Here is a 16,606-nt window from a genome sequence, read left to right on the forward strand (position 1 = left end):
ATATCAGAGACTGAGAGCACGTTCAGGAATATCAGAGACTGAGAACATTGTGATGAATATCAGAGACAGAGAGCATGGAAAGGAATATCAGAGTCAGAGAACACGGTCAGGAATATCAGAGACTGAGAGCACGTTCAGGAATATCAGAGACTGAGAGCACGGAAAGGAATATCTGAGTCTGAGAACACGGAAAGGAATATCAGAGACTGAGAACACGGTCAGGAATATCAGAGACTGTGAACACGGTCAGGAATATCAGAGACTGAGAGCAAGGTTAGGAATATCAGAGACTGAGAGCACGGAAAGGAATATCTGAGACAGAGAACACTGAAAGGAATATCTGAGACTGAGAACACGGAATGGAATATCAGAGACTGAGAACACGGTCAGGAATATCAGAGACTGAGAGCACGGTCAGGAATATCAGAGACTGAGAACATAGTCCGGGATATCAGAGACTGAGAGCACGGAAAAGAATATCAGAGACGGAGAGCACGGAAAGGAATATCAGAGACAGAGAACATGGTCCTGAATATCAGAGAGTGAGAGCACGGGCAGGAATATCAGTGACTCAGAGCACGGTCAGGAATAGCAGAGACTGAGAGAACGTTCAGGAATATCAGAGACTGACAGCACGGAAAGGAATACCTGAGACTGAGAACACGGAAAGGAATATCAGAGACTGAGAAAATGGTCAGGTATATCAGTGACTGAGAACACGAGTAGGAATATCAGAGACTGAGAACAGGGTCAGGAATATCAGAGACTGAAAGCACGGAAAGGAATATCAGAGACTGAGAACACGGTCAGGAATATCAGAGACTGACAACACGGTCATGAAAATCAGAGACTGAGAGCACGGAAAGGAATATCAGAGACTGAGAACACGGTCAGGAATATCAGAGACTGAGAGCACGGTCAGGAATATCAGAGACTGAGAGAACGGAAAAGAATATCAGTGACTGAGAACACGGTCAGGAATATCAGAGACTGAGAACATGAGCAGGAATATCAGAGACTCAGAGCATGGTCAGGAATATCAGAGACTGAGAACACGGACAGGAATATCCGAGAATGTGAGAACGGAAAGGAATATCAGAGACTGATACATGGTAAGGAATATCAGCGACTGAGAGCAAGGAAAGGAATATCAGAGACTCTGAACATGAGCAGGAATATCAGAGACTCAGAGCATGGTCAGGAATATCCGAGACTGAGAACACGGACAGAAATATCCGAGAATGTGAGAACGGAATGGAATATCAGAGACTGAGAACACGGTCAGGAATATCAGAGACTGAGAGCTGGGTCAGTAATATCAGAGACTGAGAGCAAGGAAAGGAATATCAGAGACTGAGAACATGAGCAGGAATATCAGAGACTCAGAGCATGGTCAGGAATATCAGAGACTGAGAACACGGTCCGGAATATCAGAGACTGAGAGCACAGAAAGGAATATCAGAGACAGAGCAAACGGAAAGGAATACCTGAGACTGAGAACACGGAATGGAATATCAGAGACTGAGAACATGAGCAGGAATATCAGAGACTCAGAGCATGGTCAGGAATATCAGAGACTGAGAACACGGACAGGAATATCCGAGAATGTGAGAACGGAATGGAATATCAGAGACTGAGAACATGAGCAGGAATATCAGAGACTCAGAGCATGGTCAGGAATATCAGAGACTGAGAACACGGACAGGAATATCCGAGAATGTGAGAACGGAAAGGAATATCAGAGACTGATACATGGTCAGGAATATCAGCGACTGAGAGCAAGGAAAGGAATATCAGAGACTCTGAACATGAGCAGGAATATCAGAGACTCAGAGCATGGTCAGGAATATCCGAGACTGAGAACACGGACAGAAATATCCGAGAATGTGAGAACGGAATGGAATATCAGAGACTGAGAACACGGTCAGGAATATCAGAGACTGAGAGCTGGGTCAGTAATATCAGAGACTGAGAGCAAGGAAAGGAATATCAGAGACTGAGAACATGAGCAGGAATATCAGAGACTCAGAGCACGGTCAGGAATATCAGAGACTGAGAACACGGTCCGGAATATCAGAGACTGAGAGCACAGAAAGGAATATCAGAGACAGAGCAAACGGAAAGGAATATCAGAGACAGAGAACACGGTCAGGAATATCAGAGACTGAGAACATGGTCAGGAATATCAGCTACTGAGAGAACGGAAAAGAATATCAGTGACTGAGAACACTGTCAGGAATATCAGATACTGAGAGCAAGGAAAGGAATATCAGAGACTGAGAACACGAGCAGGAACATCAGAGACTGAGAACAGGGCCAGGAATATCAGAGACTGAGAGCACGGTCAGGAATATCAGAGACTGAGAACACGGTCAGGCATATCTGAGATTGAGAGCACGGAAAAGAATATCTGAGATTGAGAACACGGAAAGGAATATCAGAGACTGAGAACATGGTCAGGAATATCAGAGACTGAGAGCACGTTCAGGAATATCAGAGACTGAGAACATTGTGATGAATATCAGAGACAGAGAGCATGGAAAGGAATATCAGAGTCAGAGAACACGGTCAGGAATATCAGAGACTGAGAGCACGTTGAGGAATATCAGAGACTGAGAGCACGGAAAGGAATATCTGAGTCTGAGAACACGGAAAGGAATATCAGAGACTGAGAACACGGTCAGGAATATCAGAGACTGTGAACACGGTCAGGAATATCAGAGACTGAGAGCAAGGTTAGGAATATCAGAGACTGAGAGCACGGAAAGGAATATCTGAGACAGAGAACACTGAAAGGAATATCTGAGACTGAGAACACGGAATGGAATATCAGAGACTGAGAACACGGTCAGGAATATCAGAGACTGAGAGCACGGTCAGGAATATCAGAGACTGAGAACATAGTCCGGGATATCAGAGACTGAGAGCACGGAAAAGAATATCAGAGACGGAGAGCACGGAAAGGAATATCAGAGACAGAGAACATGGTCCTGAATATCAGAGAGTGAGAGCACGGGCAGGAATATCAGTGACTCAGAGCACGGTCAGGAATAGCAGAGACTGAGAGAACGTTCAGGAATATCAGAGACTGACAGCACGGAAAGGAATACCTGAGACTGAGAACACGGAAAGGAATATCAGAGACTGAGAAAATGGTCAGGTATATCAGTGACTGAGAACACGAGTCGGAATATCAGAGACTGAGAACAGGGTCAGGAATATCAGAGACTGAAAGCACGGAAAGGAATATCAGAGACTGAGAACACGGTCAGGAATATCAGAGACTGACAACACGGTCATGAAAATCAGAGACTGAGAGCACGGAAAGGAATATCAGAGACTGAGAACACGGTCAGGAATATCAGAGACTGAGAGCACGGTCAGGAATATCAGAGACTGAGAGAACGGAAAAGAATATCAGTGACTGAGAACACGGTCAGGAATATCAGAGACTGAGAACATGAGCAGGAATATCAGAGACTCAGAGCATGGTCAGGAATATCAGAGACTGAGAACACGGACAGGAATATCCGAGAATGTGAGAACGGAAAGGAATATCAGAGACTGATACATGGTAAGGAATATCAGCGACTGAGAGCAAGGAAAGGAATATCAGAGACTCTGAACATGAGCAGGAATATCAGAGACTCAGAGCATGGTCAGGAATATCCGAGACTGAGAACACGGACAGAAATATCCGAGAATGTGAGAACGGAATGGAATATCAGAGACTGAGAACACGGTCAGGAATATCAGAGACTGAGAGCTGGGTCAGTAATATCAGAGACTGAGAGCAAGGAAAGGAATATCAGAGACTGAGAACATGAGCAGGAATATCAGAGACTCAGAGCATGGTCAGGAATATCAGAGACTGAGAACACGGTCCGGAATATCAGAGACTGAGAGCACAGAAAGGAATATCAGAGACAGAGCAAACGGAAAGGAATACCTGAGACTGAGAACACGGAATGGAATATCAGAGACTGAGAACATGAGCAGGAATATCAGAGACTCAGAGCATGGTCAGGAATATCAGAGACTGAGAACACGGACAGGAATATCCGAGAATGTGAGAACGGAAAGGAATATCAGAGACTGATACATGGTCAGGAATATCAGCGACTGAGAGCAAGGAAAGGAATATCAGAGACTCTGAACATGAGCAGGAATATCAGAGACTCAGAGCATGGTCAGGAATATCCGAGACTGAGAACACGGACAGAAATATCCGAGAATGTGAGAACGGAATGGAATATCAGAGACTGAGAACACGGTCAGGAATATCAGAGACTGAGAGCTGGGTCAGTAATATCAGAGACTGAGAGCAAGGAAAGGAATATCAGAGACTGAGAACATGAGCAGGAATATCAGAGACTCAGAGCACGGTCAGGAATATCAGAGACTGAGAACACGGTCTGGAATATCAGAGACTGAGAGCACAGAAAGGAATATCAGAGACAGAGCAAACGGAAAGGAATATCAGAGACAGAGAACACGGTCAGGAATATCAGAGACTGAGAACATGGTCAGGAATATCAGAGACTGAGAGCACGGAAAGGAACATCAGAGACTGAGAACACGGTCCGGAATATCAGAGACTGAGAGCACGGAAAGGAATATCAGAGACGGAGAGCACGGAAAGGAATATCAGAGACTGAGAACACGGTCAGGAATATTAGAGACTGAGAGAACGGAAAAGAATATCAGTGATTGAGAACACGGTCAGGAATATCAGAGACTGAGAGCACGGAAAGGAATATCAGAGCCTGAGAGCAAGGAAAGGAATACCAGAGACTGAGAACACGAGCAGGAATATCACAGACTGAGCACACCAGCAGGAATATCAGTGACGGAGAACACGGTCATGAATATCAGAGACTGCGAACACGAGCAGGAATATCAGAGACTGAGAACAGGGTCAGGAATATGAGAGACTGAGAGCACGGTCAGGAATATCAGAGACTGAGAACACGGTCAGGATTATCAGAGACTGAGAGCACGGAAAGGAATATCAGAGACTGAGAACACGTAAAGGAACATAAGAGGCTGAGAAAAAGGTCAGGAATATCAGAGACAGAGAGCACGGAATGGAATATCAGAGACGGAGAACACGGTCAGGAATATCAGAGACAGAGAGCACGGTCAGGAATATTTGAGACTGAGAGCATGGAAAGGAATATCTGAGACTGAGAACACGGAAAGGAATATCAGAGACTGAGAACACGGTCAGGAATATCAGAGACTGAGAGCAGGGTCAGTAATATCGGAGACTGAGAACACGGTCCGGAATATCAGAGACTGAGAGAACGGAATAGAATATCAGTGACTGAGAACGCGGTCAGGAATATCAGAGACTGAGAGCAGGGAAAGGAATATCAGAGACAGAGAACACGGTCAGGAATATCAGAGACTGAGAGCAAGGAAAGGAATATCAGAGACTGAGAACATGAGCAGGAATATCAGAGACTCAGAGCATGGTCAGGAATATCAGAGACTGAGAACACGGACAGGAATATCCGAGAATGTGAGAACGGAATGGAATATCAGAGACTGAGAACATGAGCAGGAATATCAGAGACTCAGAGCATGGTCAGGAATATCAGAGACTGAGAACACGGACAGGAATATCCGAGAATGTGAGAACGGAAAGGAATATCAGAGACTGATACATGGTCAGGAATATCAGCGACTGAGAGCAAGGAAAGGAATATCAGAGACTCTGAACATGAGCAGGAATATCAGAGACTCAGAGCATGGTCAGGAATATCCGAGACTGAGAACACGGACAGAAATATCCGAGAATGTGAGAACGGAATGGAATATCAGAGACTGAGAACACGGTCAGGAATATCAGAGACTGAGAGCTGGGTCAGTAATATCAGAGACTGAGAGCAAGGAAAGGAATATCAGAGACTGAGAACATGAGCAGGAATATCAGAGACTCAGAGCACGGTCAGGAATATCAGAGACTGAGAACACGGTCCGGAATATCAGAGACTGAGAGCACAGAAAGGAATATCAGAGACAGAGCAAACGGAAAGGAATATCAGAGACAGAGAACACGGTCAGGAATATCAGAGACTGAGAACATGGTCAGGAATATCAGCTACTGAGAGAACGGAAAAGAATATCAGTGACTGAGAACACTGTCAGGAATATCAGATACTGAGAGCAAGGAAAGGAATATCAGAGACTGAGAACACGAGCAGGAACATCAGAGACTGAGAACAGGGCCAGGAATATCAGAGACTGAGAGCACGGTCAGGAATATCAGAGACTGAGAACACGGTCAGGCATATCTGAGATTGAGAGCACGGAAAAGAATATCTGAGATTGAGAACACGGAAAGGAATATCAGAGACTGAGAACATGGTCAGGAATATCAGAGACTGAGAGCACGTTCAGGAATATCAGAGACTGAGAACATTGTCATGAATATCAGAGACAGAGAGCATGGAAAGGAATATCAGAGTCAGAGAACACGGTCAGGAATATCAGAGACTGAGAGCACGTTCAGGAATATCAGAGACTGAGAGCACGGAAAGGAATATCTGAGTCTGAGAACACGGAAAGGAATATCAGAGACTGAGAACACGGTCAGGAATATCAGAGACTGTGAACACGGTCAGGAATATCAGAGACTGAGAGCAAGGTTAGGAATATCAGAGACTGAGAGCACGGAAAGGAATATCTGAGACAGAGAACACTGAAAGGAATATCTGAGACTGAGAACACGGAATGGAATATCAGAGACTGAGAACACGGTCAGGAATATCAGAGACTGAGAGCACGGTCAGGAATATCAGAGACTGAGAACATAGTCCGGGATATCAGAGACTGAGAGCACGGAAAAGAATATCAGAGACGGAGAGCACGGAAAGGAATATCAGAGACAGAGAACATGGTCATGAATATCAGAGAGTGAGAGCACGGGCAGGAATATCAGAGACTCAGAGCACGTTCAGGAATAGCAGAGACTGAGAGAACGTTCAGGAATATCAGAGACTGACAGCACGGAAAGGAATACCTGAGACTGAGAACACGGAAAGGAATATCAGAGACTGAGAAAATGGTCAGGTATATCAGTGACTGAGAACACGAGTAGGAATATCAGAGACTGAGAACAGGGTCAGGAATATCAGAGACTGAGAGCACGGAAAGGAATATCAGAGACTGAGAACACGGTCAGGAATATCAGAGACTGAGAGCACGGTCAGGAATATCAGGGACTGACAACACGGTCATGAAAATCAGAGACTGAGAGCACGGAAAGGAATATCAGAGACTGAGAACACGGTCAGGAATATCAGAGACTGAGAGCACGGTCAGGAATATCAGAGACTGAGAGAACGGAAAAGAATATCAGTGACTGAGAACACGGTCAGGAATATCAGAGACTGAGAACATGAGCAGGAATATCAGAGACTCAGAGCATGGTCAGGAATATCAGAGACTGAGAACACGGACAGGAATATCCGAGAATGTGAGAACGGAAAGGAATATCAGAGACTGATACATGGTCAGGAATATCAGCGACTGAGAGCAAGGAAAGGAATATCAGAGACTCTGAACATGAGCAGGAATATCAGAGACTCAGAGCATGGTCAGGAATATCCGAGACTGAGAACACGGACAGAAATATCCGAGAATGTGAGAACGGAATGGAATATCAGAGACTGAGAACACGGTCAGGAATATCAGAGACTGAGAGCTGGGTCAGTAATATCAGAGACTGAGAGCAAGGAAAGGAATATCAGAGACTGAGAACATGAGCAGGAATATCAGAGACTCAGAGCATGGTCAGGAATATCAGAGACTGAGAACACGGTCCGGAATATCAGAGACTGAGAGCACAGAAAGGAATATCAGAGACAGAGCAAACGGAAAGGAATACCTGAGACTGAGAACACGGAATGGAATATCAGAGACTGAGAACATGGTCAGGAATATCAGAGACTCAGAGCATGGTCAGGAATATCAGAGACTGAGAACACGGACAGGAATATCCGAGAATGTGAGAACGGAAAGGAATATCAGAGACTGATACATGGTCAGGAATATCAGCGACTGAGAGCAAGGAAAGGAATATCAGAGACTGAGAACATGAGCAGGAATATCAGAGACTCAGAGCATGGTCAGGAATATCCGAGACTGAGAACACGGACAGAAATATCCGAGAATGTGAGAACGGAATGGAATATCAGAGACTGAGAACACGGTCAGGAATATCAGAGACTGAGAGCTGGGTCAGTAATATCAGAGACTGAGAGCAAGGAAAGGAATATCAGAGACTGAGAACATGAGCAGGAATATCAGAGACTCAGAGCACGGTCAGGAATATCAGAGACTGAGAACACGGTCTGGAATATCAGAGACTGAGAGCACAGAAAGGAATATCAGAGACAGAGCAAACGGAAAGGAATATCAGAGACAGAGAACACGGTCAGGAATATCAGAGACTGAGAACATGGTCAGGAATATCAGCTACTGAGAGAACGGAAAAGAATATCAGTGACTGAGAACACTGTCAGGAATATCAGATACTGAGAGCAAGGAAAGGAATATCAGGGACTGAGAACACGAGCAGGAACATCAGAGACAGAGAACAGGGCCAGGAATATCAGAGACTGAGAGCACGGTCAGGAATATCAGAGACTGAGAACACGGTCAGGCATATCTGAGATTGAGAGCACGGAAAAGAATATCTGAGATTGAGAACACGGAAAGGAATATCAGAGACTGAGAACATGGTCAGGAATATCAGAGACTGAGAGCACGTTCAGGAATATCAGAGACTGAGAACATTGTCATGAATATCAGAGACAGAGAGCATGGAAAGGAATATCAGAGTCAGAGAACACGGTCAGGAATATCAGAGACTGAGAGCACGTTGAGGAATATCAGAGACTGAGAGCACGGAAAGGAATATCTGAGTCTGAGAACACGGAAAGGAATATCAGAGACTGAGAACACGGTCAGGAATATCAGAGACTGTGAACACGGTCAGGAATATCAGAGACTGAGAGCAAGGTTAGGAATATCAGAGACTGAGAGCACGGAAAGGAATATCTGAGACAGAGAACACTGAAAGGAATATCTGAGACTGAGAACACGGTCAGGAATATCAGAGACTGAGAGCAGGGTCAGACATATCAGAGACTGAGAACATAGTCCGGGATATCAGAGACTGAGAGCACGGAAAAGAATATCAGAGACGGAGAGCACGGAAAGGAATATCAGAGACAGAGAACATGGTCATGAATATCAGAGAGTGAGAGCACGGGCAGGAATATCAGAGACTCAGAGCACGGTCAGGAATAGCAGAGACTGAGAGAACGTTCAGGAATATCAGAGACTGACAGCACGGAAAGGAATACCTGAGACTGAGAACACGGAAAGGAATATCAGAGACTGAGAAAATGGTCAGGTATATCAGTGACTGAGAACACGAGTCGGAATATCAGAGACTGAGAACAGGGTCAGGAATATCAGAGACTGAAAGCACGGAAAGGAATATCAGAGACTGAGAACACGGTCAGGAATATCAGAGACTGACAACACGGTCATGAAAATCAGAGACTGAGAGCACGGAAAGGAATATCAGAGACTGAGAACACGGTCAGGAATATCAGAGACTGAGAGCACGGTCAGGAATATCAGAGACTGAGAGAACGGAAAAGAATATCAGTGACTGAGAACACGGTCAGGAATATCAGAGACTGAGAACATGAGCAGGAATATCAGAGACTCAGAGCATGGTCAGGAATATCAGAGACTGAGAACACGGACAGGAATATCCGAGAATGTGAGAACGGAAAGGAATATCAGAGACTGATACATGGTAAGGAATATCAGCGACTGAGAGCAAGGAAAGGAATATCAGAGACTCTGAACATGAGCAGGAATATCAGAGACTCAGAGCATGGTCAGGAATATCCGAGACTGAGAACACGGACAGAAATATCCGAGAATGTGAGAACGGAATGGAATATCAGAGACTGAGAACACGGTCAGGAATATCAGAGACTGAGAGCTGGGTCAGTAATATCAGAGACTGAGAGCAAGGAAAGGAATATCAGAGACTGAGAACATGAGCAGGAATATCAGAGACTCAGAGCATGGTCAGGAATATCAGAGACTGAGAACACGGTCCGGAATATCAGAGACTGAGAGCACAGAAAGGAATATCAGAGACAGAGCAAACGGAAAGGAATACCTGAGACTGAGAACACGGAATGGAATATCAGAGACTGAGAACATGAGCAGGAATATCAGAGACTCAGAGCATGGTCAGGAATATCAGAGACTGAGAACACGGACAGGAATATCCGAGAATGTGAGAACGGAAAGGAATATCAGAGACTGATACATGGTCAGGAATATCAGCGACTGAGAGCAAGGAAAGGAATATCAGAGACTCTGAACATGAGCAGGAATATCAGAGACTCAGAGCATGGTCAGGAATATCCGAGACTGAGAACACGGACAGAAATATCCGAGAATGTGAGAACGGAATGGAATATCAGAGACTGAGAACACGGTCAGGAATATCAGAGACTGAGAGCTGGGTCAGTAATATCAGAGACTGAGAGCAAGGAAAGGAATATCAGAGACTGAGAACATGAGCAGGAATATCAGAGACTCAGAGCACGGTCAGGAATATCAGAGACTGAGAACACGGTCTGGAATATCAGAGACTGAGAGCACAGAAAGGAATATCAGAGACAGAGCAAACGGAAAGGAATATCAGAGACAGAGAACACGGTCAGGAATATCAGAGACTGAGAACATGGTCAGGAATATCAGAGACTGAGAGCACGGAAAGGAACATCAGAGACTGAGAACACGGTCCGGAATATCAGAGACTGAGAGCACGGAAAGGAATATCAGAGACGGAGAGCACGGAAAGGAATATCAGAGACTGAGAACACGGTCAGGAATATTAGAGACTGAGAGAACGGAAAAGAATATCAGTGATTGAGAACACGGTCAGGAATATCAGAGACTGAGAGCACGGAAAGGAATATCAGAGCCTGAGAGCAAGGAAAGGAATACCAGAGACTGAGAACACGAGCAGGAATATCACAGACTGAGCACACCAGCAGGAATATCAGTGACGGAGAACACGGTCATGAATATCAGAGACTGCGAACACGAGCAGGAATATCAGAGACTGAGAACAGGGTCAGGAATATGAGAGACTGAGAGCACGGTCAGGAATATCAGAGACTGAGAACACGGTCAGGATTATCAGAGACTGAGAGCACGGAAAGGAATATCAGAGACTGAGAACACGTAAAGGAACATAAGAGGCTGAGAAAAAGGTCAGGAATATCAGAGACAGAGAGCACGGAATGGAATATCAGAGACGGAGAACACGGTCAGGAATATCAGAGACAGAGAGCACGGTCAGGAATATTTGAGACTGAGAGCATGGAAAGGAATATCTGAGACTGAGAACACGGAAAGGAATATCAGAGACTGAGAACACGGTCAGGAATATCAGAGACTGAGAGCAGGGTCAGTAATATCGGAGACTGAGAACACGGTCCGGAATATCAGAGACTGAGAGAACGGAATAGAATATCAGTGACTGAGAACGCGGTCAGGAATATCAGAGACTGAGAGCAGGGAAAGGAATATCAGAGACAGAGAACACGGTCAGGAATATCAGAGACTGAGAGCAAGGAAAGGAATATCAGAGACTGAGAACATGAGCAGGAATATCAGAGACTCAGAGCATGGTCAGGAATATCAGAGACTGAGAACACGGACAGGAATATCCGAGAATGTGAGAACGGAATGGAATATCAGAGACTGAGAACATGAGCAGGAATATCAGAGACTCAGAGCATGGTCAGGAATATCAGAGACTGAGAACACGGACAGGAATATCCGAGAATGTGAGAACGGAAAGGAATATCAGAGACTGATACATGGTCAGGAATATCAGCGACTGAGAGCAAGGAAAGGAATATCAGAGACTCTGAACATGAGCAGGAATATCAGAGACTCAGAGCATGGTCAGGAATATCCGAGACTGAGAACACGGACAGAAATATCCGAGAATGTGAGAACGGAATGGAATATCAGAGACTGAGAACACGGTCAGGAATATCAGAGACTGAGAGCTGGGTCAGTAATATCAGAGACTGAGAGCAAGGAAAGGAATATCAGAGACTGAGAACATGAGCAGGAATATCAGAGACTCAGAGCACGGTCAGGAATATCAGAGACTGAGAACACGGTCCGGAATATCAGAGACTGAGAGCACAGAAAGGAATATCAGAGACAGAGCAAACGGAAAGGAATATCAGAGACAGAGAACACGGTCAGGAATATCAGAGACTGAGAACATGGTCAGGAATATCAGCTACTGAGAGAACGGAAAAGAATATCAGTGACTGAGAACACTGTCAGGAATATCAGATACTGAGAGCAAGGAAAGGAATATCAGAGACTGAGAACACGAGCAGGAACATCAGAGACTGAGAACAGGGCCAGGAATATCAGAGACTGAGAGCACGGTCAGGAATATCAGAGACTGAGAACACGGTCAGGCATATCTGAGATTGAGAGCACGGAAAAGAATATCTGAGATTGAGAACACGGAAAGGAATATCAGAGACTGAGAACATGGTCAGGAATATCAGAGACTGAGAGCACGTTCAGGAATATCAGAGACTGAGAACATTGTCATGAATATCAGAGACAGAGAGCATGGAAAGGAATATCAGAGTCAGAGAACACGGTCAGGAATATCAGAGACTGAGAGCACGTTCAGGAATATCAGAGACTGAGAGCACGGAAAGGAATATCTGAGTCTGAGAACACGGAAAGGAATATCAGAGACTGAGAACACGGTCAGGAATATCAGAGACTGTGAACACGGTCAGGAATATCAGAGACTGAGAGCAAGGTTAGGAATATCAGAGACTGAGAGCATGGAAAGGAATATCTGAGACAGAGAACACTGAAAGGAATATCTGAGACTGAGAACACGGAATGGAATATCAGAGACTGAGAACACGGTCAGGAATATCAGAGACTGAGAGCACGGTCAGGAATATCAGAGACTGAGAACATAGTCCGGGATATCAGAGACTGAGAGCACGGAAAAGAATATCAGAGACGGAGAGCACGGAAAGGAATATCAGAGACAGAGAACATGGTCATGAATATCAGAGAGTGAGAGCACGGGCAGGAATATCAGAGACTCAGAGCACGTTCAGGAATAGCAGAGACTGAGAGAACGTTCAGGAATATCAGAGACTGACAGCACGGAAAGGAATACCTGAGACTGAGAACACGGAAAGGAATATCAGAGACTGAGAAAATGGTCAGGTATATCAGTGACTGAGAACACGAGTAGGAATATCAGAGACTGAGAACAGGGTCAGGAATATCAGAGACTGAGAGCACGGAAAGGAATATCAGAGACTGAGAACACGGTCAGGAATATCAGAGACTGAGAGCACGGTCAGGAATATCAGGGACTGACAACACGGTCATGAAAATCAGAGACTGAGAGCACGGAAAGGAATATCAGAGACTGAGAACACGGTCAGGAATATCAGAGACTGAGAGCACGGTCAGGAATATCAGAGACTGAGAGAACGGAAAAGAATATCAGTGACTGAGAACACGGTCAGGAATATCAGAGACTGAGAACATGAGCAGGAATATCAGAGACTCAGAGCATGGTCAGGAATATCAGAGACTGAGAACACGGACAGGAATATCCGAGAATGTGAGAACGGAAAGGAATATCAGAGACTGATACATGGTCAGGAATATCAGCGACTGAGAGCAAGGAAAGGAATATCAGAGACTCTGAACATGAGCAGGAATATCAGAGACTCAGAGCATGGTCAGGAATATCCGAGACTGAGAACACGGACAGAAATATCCGAGAATGTGAGAACGGAATGGAATATCAGAGACTGAGAACACGGTCAGGAATATCAGAGACTGAGAGCTGGGTCAGTAATATCAGAGACTGAGAGCAAGGAAAGGAATATCAGAGACTGAGAACATGAGCAGGAATATCAGAGACTCAGAGCATGGTCAGGAATATCAGAGACTGAGAACACGGTCCGGAATATCAGAGACTGAGAGCACAGAAAGGAATATCAGAGACAGAGCAAACGGAAAGGAATACCTGAGACTGAGAACACGGAATGGAATATCAGAGACTGAGAACATGGTCAGGAATATCAGAGACTCAGAGCATGGTCAGGAATATCAGAGACTGAGAACACGGACAGGAATATCCGAGAATGTGAGAACGGAAAGGAATATCAGAGACTGATACATGGTCAGGAATATCAGCGACTGAGAGCAAGGAAAGGAATATCAGAGACTGAGAACATGAGCAGGAATATCAGAGACTCAGAGCATGGTCAGGAATATCCGAGACTGAGAACACGGACAGAAATATCCGAGAATGTGAGAACGGAATGGAATATCAGAGACTGAGAACACGGTCAGGAATATCAGAGACTGAGAGCTGGGTCAGTAATATCAGAGACTGAGAGCAAGGAAAGGAATATCAGAGACTGAGAACATGAGCAGGAATATCAGAGACTCAGAGCACGGTCAGGAATATCAGAGACTGAGAACACGGTCTGGAATATCAGAGACTGAGAGCACAGAAAGGAATATCAGAGACAGAGCAAACGGAAAGGAATATCAGAGACAGAGAACACGGTCAGGAATATCAGAGACTGAGAACATGGTCAGGAATATCAGCTACTGAGAGAACGGAAAAGAATATCAGTGACTGAGAACACTGTCAGGAATATCAGATACTGAGAGCAAGGAAAGGAATATCAGGGACTGAGAACACGAGCAGGAACATCAGAGACAGAGAACAGGGCCAGGAATATCAGAGACTGAGAGCACGGTCAGGAATATCAGAGACTGAGAACACGGTCAGGCATATCTGAGATTGAGAGCACGGAAAAGAATATCTGAGATTGAGAACACGGAAAGGAATATCAGAGACTGAGAACATGGTCAGGAATATCAGAGACTGAGAGCACGTTCAGGAATATCAGAGACTGAGAACATTGTCATGAATATCAGAGACAGAGAGCATGGAAAGGAATATCAGAGTCAGAGAACACGGTCAGGAATATCAGAGACTGAGAGCACGTTGAGGAATATCAGAGACTGAGAGCACGGAAAGGAATATCTGAGTCTGAGAACACGGAAAGGAATATCAGAGACTGAGAACACGGTCAGGAATATCAGAGACTGTGAACACGGTCAGGAATATCAGAGACTGAGAGCAAGGTTAGGAATATCAGAGACTGAGAGCACGGAAAGGAATATCTGAGACAGAGAACACTGAAAGGAATATCTGAGACTGAGAACACGGTCAGGAATATCAGAGACTGAGAGCAGGGTCAGACATATCAGAGACTGAGAACATAGTCCGGGATATCAGAGACTGAGAGCACGGAAAAGAATATCAGAGACGGAGAGCACGGAAAGGAATATCAGAGACAGAGAACATGGTCATGAATATCAGAGAGTGAGAGCACGGGCAGGAATATCAGAGACTCAGAGCACGGTCAGGAATAGCAGAGACTGAGAGAACGTTCAGGAATATCAGAGACTGACAGCACGGAAAGGAATACCTGAGACTGAGAACACGGAAAGGAATATCAGAGACTGACAGCACGGAAAGGAATACCTGAGACTGAGAACACGAGTAGGAATATCAGAGACTGAGAACAGGGTCAGGAATATCAGAGACTGAGAGCACGGAAAGGAATATCAGGGACTGACAACACGGTCATGAATATCAGAGACTGAGAGCACGGAAAGGAATATCAGAGACAGAGAACACGGTCAGGAATATCAGAGACTGAGAGAACGGAAAAGAATATCAGTGACTGAGAACACGGTCAGGAATATCAGAGACTGAGCGCATGGAAAGGAATATCAGAGACTGAGAACATGGAAAGAAATATCAGAGACTGAGAACACGGTCAGGAATATCAGAGACTGAGGGCACGGAAAGGAGTATCAGAGAGTGAGAACACCAGCAGGAATATCAGAGACTGAGAACACGGTCAGGAATATCATAGACTGAGAGCACGGTCAGGAATATCTGAGACTGAGAACACGGAAAGGAATACCTGAGACTGAGAACACGGAAATGAATACCGGAGACTGAGAAAATGTTCAGGAATATCAGAGACTGAAAACAGCGTCCGGAATATCAGAGACTGAGAGAACGGAAAGGAATATCAGAGACGTTGAGCACGGAAAGGAATATTAGAGACAGAGAACACGGTCAGGAATATCAGAGACTGAGAGCATGGTCAGGAATATCAGAGACTGAGAGTACGGAAAGGAATATCAGAGGCTGAGAGCACGGAAAGGAATATCTGAGAATGAGAGCACGGAGTGGAATATCAGAGACAGAGAACACGGTCAGGAATATCAGAGACTGAGAGCACGGTCAGGAATATCAGAGACAGAGAGCACGGAAAGGAATATCAGAGACGGAGAGCACGGAAGGGAATATCAGAGACAGAGAACACGGTCAGGAATATCAGAGACAGAGAACACGGTCAGGAATATCAGAGACTGA

This window comes from Chiloscyllium plagiosum, unplaced genomic scaffold (assembly GCF_037043375.1).
Source record: "Chiloscyllium plagiosum isolate Xiang-an unplaced genomic scaffold, Cpla_swu_hap1 HiC_scaffold_14, whole genome shotgun sequence".
Taxonomy (NCBI): domain Eukaryota; kingdom Metazoa; phylum Chordata; class Chondrichthyes; order Orectolobiformes; family Hemiscylliidae; genus Chiloscyllium; species Chiloscyllium plagiosum.